Genomic DNA, 7,692 nt, shown 5'->3' with positions numbered 1-7,692 from the left:
TTTTTTTTTTTAAATTTTAAAAAAAAAATTTTGGAAAAAAAAAAAATTTAAATTCCAAATTTTATTTTTTTATTAATTATTATATAATTTTTAAAATTATATTTAAAATATTTTTATATAATATATAAAAAAATATATATATAATTATATATAAATAATTATATATTTATATATATATATATTATAAAAAAAAATTTTTTTTTTTATTAAAATATATATATTAAATTTTTATAATATATATATATATATATTTATTTTGTATATATATTATATTATTTTTTATTTTAATTTTTATTATTATTATAATTTATTTATTTAATTTTTTAAAAAAATTATATTTATTTTTATAAAATTTTTTATTTTATTTATAAAATTTTTTATTTTTAAAAAAAATTTTTTTAAATATTTTTTTAAAATATAGAAAATATTATATTTATTATATATTTATTAAAATTTTTTTTTAAATTATATTTATATATATTTATATTTTTATATTATTTATATATTATATATATTATATATATTAAAAATTTATATTAAAATTTTATATAAATTTTTTTGGGGTTTAAATTCGTATAAAGTATATATATATTTAATTTTGTAAATTTATTATATTATTAAAATAATTTTATATTAATATATATATATATTAATTTTAAAAAAAAAAAAGTTTAGGGTTTTTATATTTAAAATTTTATATAATGGAATTTTTTTTAAAAAAAAAATTTATTTTTATATATATTATATTTTTATATTATTTTATTTAAAAAAATTTTTTATATATATTTTTTTTTATATTTAAAAATTTTTATATGTATAAAAAGGGGTATTATTATATTAAAAATATTATTATTTATATGGAAATTTTTTAATAATTTTTTTAAAATTAATAATTATATTTATTTAAAATATATTAAAAATTTTTTTTTTAAAGTTTTTTATGTATATAATTTTTATATAATTTTATATATAAAATAATATAAAAAATTAAAACATTAATATAAAATTTAAATTTAAATTTGAATAAATAAAAAAATATAATAATAAATATATTATAATAAAATTTTAATAAAAATGTAATTTGTATATTTGTTTTAAAATAGTATAAATTTTAAAAAAATATATATATATATTATAATATAATATATATTTTATAATAATATTAATATTTAAAATATAATATTTTATATTATAAATATATATATATATATATAAAATTTTTTTTTTATATATATTTTAAATTTTATTATTAAAATATATAAAATAAAATATAATTTCTATTATTTAAAATTTTATTTTAAAAATTTTATTATTATTTAATATAAAATATAAATTTTTTTTTTTAATTATATAAAATATATATAATTTTATATATATATTAATAATATATATATATAATATATATATATATATATTTTATAATATATATGGATATAATGTATTAAAAATAATTTTTAAAAAAATTTTTTATATTAATTTTAAAATTTTTTATGTAATTAAAAGATAAAAAAATTTTATAAATATAATTAAAATTTTATAATTTTTATAATTAAAAAAATTTTTTTATATAAAATTTTATATATTAAAATATATATATGAATAAATAATAAATAATTTAAATAAAATATAATATATATTATATATTTTTTTTATATTAATAAATTTAAATAGAAATTTGGGTTTTTTTGGGGATCTATTTAAAATTTTGTAAAAAAATAAATAATTTTAAAAAATATAATTTAAAAATAACAATTTTATAAATTAAAAAATTTTAAATTTTAAAAAAAAAGAAATACAAATATAATTTTAAAAAATTATATAATAATTTGGGAAAATAAAGAAATATTAAAATAAATATTTAAAAAAAAATTTTAAATTTTTAAAATAGGGGAAAAAAAAAAAAAAAAAAAAAATATTATATTAAATTTTAAAAATATGAAAAAAAAAGGATTAATAAATGAAATAGATTTGGAAAAAAAAAAAATTTTTAAAAATTTTTTAAAAAAAAAAGGTTTTTAATGAAAAAAAAAAAAAAATATAAAACACTATTTTAGTAAAATGATAAAATTTATTTATTAATTTTTAAATTTAAAATTAAAAAATTTATATTTTAAAAAATAAAAATTTTAAAATTTTTTTTTTTTAAAAATTTTTATTTTAAAATTAAGTTTAAAAATTTTAAAATTTTTTTAAAAATGGATTAAAATTTTTTTTGTTTTGGGGTTTTTTGTATATAAATAAAATTTTTTTTTTTTAAATTTATTATTTTTTAATAATTAAATTTTATATTTAAAAAAATTAAAATTTTTTAAAAATTTTTGGTATTAAAAAAATTTTAAAATTTAAAAATCCAAATTTTTAAAAAAAAATTTCTTTTTTTAATAAAAATTTAAATTAAAATTAAAAATTTTAAAAAATATTAAAAATTAAAAATTTAAAAGGGGTTAAAATAAAAATTTTTTAATTAAAAATTTAAAATTTTTTATAATTTTTAAAAATTTTTTTTTTTCAAAAAATTATATTTAATTAAATTTTAAAATTAAATTTTTTTTAAAAAAAAAAATTTTTTGGGTTTAAAAAGGGTTAAAATTTTAAAGTAAAAAATATATAAAATTTTTATTTTTTAAAATTTTTATTTTTTTAAAAATTTTTAAAATTTTTTTAATATATTTTGTATTTTAAATTTTTTTAACAGGAAATAAAATTTAAAAAAAACACAAAAAAATTAATTTTAAAAAAAATTTAAAAAAAAAAAAAAATAAATTAAAAATTTTTATTTTAAAAAAAATTTTTTAAAAAAAAATTTTAAAAATAAATATTTAAAAAAATAAAAAAAAATTATTAAAAATTATAAAAAAAAAAAAAAAAAAAAAAATTTAAAAAAAATTTAGATAAAAAAAAAAATAAATAAAAAAGAAAGAAAAAAAAAAAAAAAAAAAAAAAAAAAAAAAAAAAAAAAAAATTAAAAAAAAAAAATTTTAAAAAAAAAAAAAAAGGTTTTGGGGGCAAAAAAAAAAAAACAAAAAAAATAAACCCCAAAAAAAAAAAAAAATTAAAAAATTTTTTTAAAAAAAAATTAAAAAAAAATTTTTTTAAAAAAAAAAAAAATTTTTTTTTTAAAATTTTTAAAAAATTAATCCCAAAAAAGAAAAATAAAAATTTTATATTTTTTAGGGAAATTTTTAAAATAAAAAAATAAATAATAATAATAAATTTTTTTAAAAAAAATTTTTAAAAAAAAAAAAACATTTTAAAAAAAATAAAAAAAAAAAAAAAAAATAAAAATAAAAAAATAAATAAAAAAAAAGAAATAAAAAAAAAAAAAAGAAAAAAAAAAGAAAAAAAAAATTTTAAAAAAAAAAAAAAAAAAAAAAAAATATAAAAAAAAAAAAAAAAAAATAATAAAAATAAATAAAATAAAAAAAAAAAAAATTAAAAATAAAATAAAAAAAAAATAATAATATTAAAAAAAAAAACAAAAAAATTTTAAAAAAAAAATTTAATTTTTAAAAATTTTTAAATTATTAATTTAAAATATATATATATAAATTTTTTTTTTATTATTTTTTTAAAAAATATAAATTTTTATATATATTATGTAAAAAATAATTTTCATATATATATAATATATATTTATATAATATTTAAATTTAATTTTTAAAAAAAAAAATATTATATTAACAAAATTTTTTTTTTAAAATTAATAATTTTTAAAAAAAAAAATTTTAAAAATTTTTTCCCCTATATATTTTTAAAAAAAAAAAAAAAAAAAAAAATTTTTTTTTTAAATTTTTTAAAATTTTAAAAATTTAAAAATTTTTTTTATTTTTTTTATTTTTTTTTTAAAATAAATTTTTTATTTTTTAAATATTTTTTTAATAATTTTAAAAATTAAAAATATTTAAAAAAATTTTATAATTTTTAAAAAAAGAAAAATAAAAAAAAAATTTTTAAATTTTTAATTTATTATTTTAAGAAATTTAAATAAAATTTTTTATAAAAAAAAATAAATTTTTAAAAAATTTTTTTATTTTATTTTAAATTTTAAAAATTTATTTTATTATTTTTAAATTATAAAAAATTTATAATTTTTTATAAAATTTTTATTTTATATAATTTATAAAAATAATAATATTAATTATTTTTAAAAAATATATTTTTAAAATTAAATTAAATTTTTTTCTCCTTAATTTTTTAAATTTAAAAAATTTTATATTAAAATTTTAAAATTTTTTTTTTTTTTATTAAATTTTTTAAATTTAATTTCCCCCTTTTAATTTTTTAAAAAAAACCTTTTTTTTAAAAAAAAAATTTTATTTTATAAACTTCTATTTTAAAAAAAACCCCCTAAAAAATTTTAAAAAATTTTTAATTTTAAAAAAATTAAATTTTAATTTTGAAAAATAAAAATTTTTTAAAAAAAAAGTCATTAGAAGCAACAGTAATAAAATCTTTCACAAGTCATAGATAAGTATCTACTTTAAGAAAGTTTGCCACGCCTACCACAACTTCATTTTGTTATACGACAATTCTGGCGACAGCGGTGGGATAAGGTTACAATTATTTTTTGTATCTTGGCTCTAGTATGATTCTCAGTACAAATTCAACTTGATTTCTATTTATGTTGCTCTTGAAACTCTTATAAGCAGAAATAGCCTTGGCTAATGTGCTTTCTACTAAGTTCTCTTGTGTGGTCTTTGTATTATAATTAAGTTGATAATTTATATTCTTAATTACTTAAATTTCATGCTGTATACTGATAATGTCTCGTTCCGTATCCAGAGTGTCAACTCGTCCAAACCTGTTTCTGCCATCTCTCTTCAGAAGTTGTTTGAACATCGCCAATGTCCTTCCTATGCCCATGTGCAAAGGACCACAGTATGCCCTCCTCGTTCCGGACGTTTTATTCGTGCTTCAGTTTCAAATTCTTCTCTTTTGAAAAATGTAAGTGACCTCTTCGTTTCAAGTTTGACTTCTATAATGATTCCAAGAAGCATAGTAAAAAATAAAAATGGAAATATTGATATATGGATTGTCAATGACTCTGCTCATGCCTTAAAGTTGCGTACTGGCACACGCTTGGCAGAAGTTGAAGCAGTTTCAGATGAACTTCCTGTTTTCGCCATTTCTGACTCGGATGACCCAGATTTCTCCATGGATGAAAGGAAACTTAAACACTTGCCTCCTAAATCGCGTAAGAAATTGAAAGATCTCTTGTTTAAATATAAAGATTTATTTTCTGAAAAATCGACAATTGGAACTATTCCAGGGGCAGTACACCGAATCATCACAAAAGATGATACACCCATTTGCACCAGGCAGTGGAGATTGCCACACTCTGCAAAGGAGGTAATTAAAAAGACTTGTCAGGAAATGCTGGATGCCGAAGTCATAGAGCCATCATGTTCTCCATGGTCATCGCCAGTTGTGCTAGTAAGGAAACGAGATGGCAATCTACGTTTCAGTGTAGATTATCGTAATTTGAATACTAAACCGATAAGTGATTCTTATCCATTACCGAGAATTGATGAAATTCTGGATGACCTTCGTGATAATGCATATTTCAGTATCTTAGACGCAAGAGCTGCTTACTGGAGTATAAACGTTGCTCCAGAAGAACCGTGAGAAAACGGCTTTTCAGATGGTCCCCGATTATGGCAGTTCAGACGACTGCCATTTTGGTTTGAAGACTGCTCCTGCCTCCCTTCCAAAGAATTATCAACCTCGTTTTATCTCCCTGTGCTAGGAAACATACTCTAGCATATTAGATGATGTTATATATTTTTCTAGCGACTTCGAAGACACTGCATCCTCTAAATGAAACTCTTGCCATGATGAACAAAGCAGGTCTAAAACTGAACTTGAATAAATGCAGCTTGCTGTAAAAGATGTTAAGTTTCTGGTTTCAGAATTTCTTTGAATGGCATATCGCCCGATCCAGATAAAGTTCGATCCATTAATGAACTTCCTTCCACCAAAGACGTACCGTAGTCCGAAGATGTTTTGGATGCGTTTGCTTCTTTCGTCGGCCCCATTCCAAACTTTTCTACTATAATAGCGCCCCATTAAGTTCTCTCACTAGCAAGGCTAGCCATTCAAATGGAATACAGAACGTGATGCAGCTTTTCGTCAACTTCACATCTTTTAACTTCCGCCCCAGTACTGCAAAGACCTGATTTTCGACACCTTTTTGAACTCCACAGATGCTTCAAGAGTGGGTATAGGCTCTTGTCTCATGCATTAACTCTGAAGGTAACCCTGTGCTGTTGCATATTATCGAGCAAGTTGAAGAGGTCGGAAATACGTTACAGCGTTACTGACTTAGAAAGCTCTTGGCAATAATAAGAATCTGTGAGACTTTTGATGGCATATCTGTATGTAAAGCTTTTTACCATTATAACTGATCACAGGCCATTAACCTATATTTTCACCCGAAGGACGAAGTCCCCGCCGCGTATGTCTCGCTGGTCCCAGGAGCTGATGGATACTCTTACCGAATTGTTATAGAAAAGGATCTACTCACCACGTCCCCTGATCTTCTAAGCCGTGATATTGCCGTCTATGGACCTCCTATAGCTGTAACGCAACTGTTTTAAAGAGAGGCACAACTTAAAGACCCAGTATGGCATTAGGTTATAAAATTCCCTGCAGGCTCTGCCCTGCCACAAAAACGTCTACCGACATCTGGACGAATTTGAAACTCAAAGAATGGTTTGGTGTTTTATCATCTAAAGGTATGTTCTGACAAGATTATTCATAGGCTGGTCATACCTAGGCACTACAAGAAAGAAGCTATAAAAAATTGCATGCTTCTGCTATAGCAACTCATCCTGGTATTTTTCAGAACGTACCACAAACTAAAGAGATTATTCTTCAGAAACATGCTTTCAGCTACGAAGAATTGTCAATGCCTGTCTCCATGTCGAAGAGAAGAACTGTAAAACCTAACTTACAACTCTCACAAATGCCTGTTTGTTCACTTCTCCTTTGGACAGAATTGTGCAGATCTGATGGATCTGCACAGCTCGTATCGTGTGAAAAACGGAAGGGGGGGGGGGTTGGGGCGTTATCGGTCTTCCATAATAGCCACATTAGCAGGTATTTGCAACTTGTTCTCTCCCAAATAAGAGTGCCCAGACAATATCTGATGCCTTTGTGGAACACTATTTTACACTATTTGGGAGTTCCTATAATGCTGACTAAAGACAGTGTTCAGAGTTCAAAACAGATTATTTTCAGAAGTCTGTGATATATTGATATCTTTAAAAATGGCCTTATACAACACCCTTTTATCCTCAGGCAAGGCTTCTTGATGAAGAAGCAATAGATTGTATAAAAGATGCAATAGTCTATCCTATTGCGATGATGCTCCCCTTGTTATGGGATGCTATATACCCCAAGTGCGGTATGCCCTTAATACTGCCATTTCACCGATCGGTTTAATAACCACCTCTGTTCCTGTTATGGGCCATTCATGCTCTTATCCAATCTGGCTTACCCAAACCGGGTTACCGATGAATTAAGATGTTACCAGTACTGTCATCTTTCTCAGGCTTATCAAGGCCTCGAGAAGTAGCAGCTGAAACTTCCCGTAAGACACGAGAAGAAATGCAAAATATTTACAATAGAAAAGTTCGTGAACAGAAAATTAAATGTGTGGATCTCTCGTATTACGGCGGTCTTATGATCAAG

Source organism: Penaeus monodon, chromosome 5, assembly GCF_015228065.2.
Source record: "Penaeus monodon isolate SGIC_2016 chromosome 5, NSTDA_Pmon_1, whole genome shotgun sequence".
Classification (NCBI taxonomy): domain Eukaryota; kingdom Metazoa; phylum Arthropoda; class Malacostraca; order Decapoda; family Penaeidae; genus Penaeus; species Penaeus monodon.
This window is presented reverse-complemented; position numbering follows the sequence as displayed.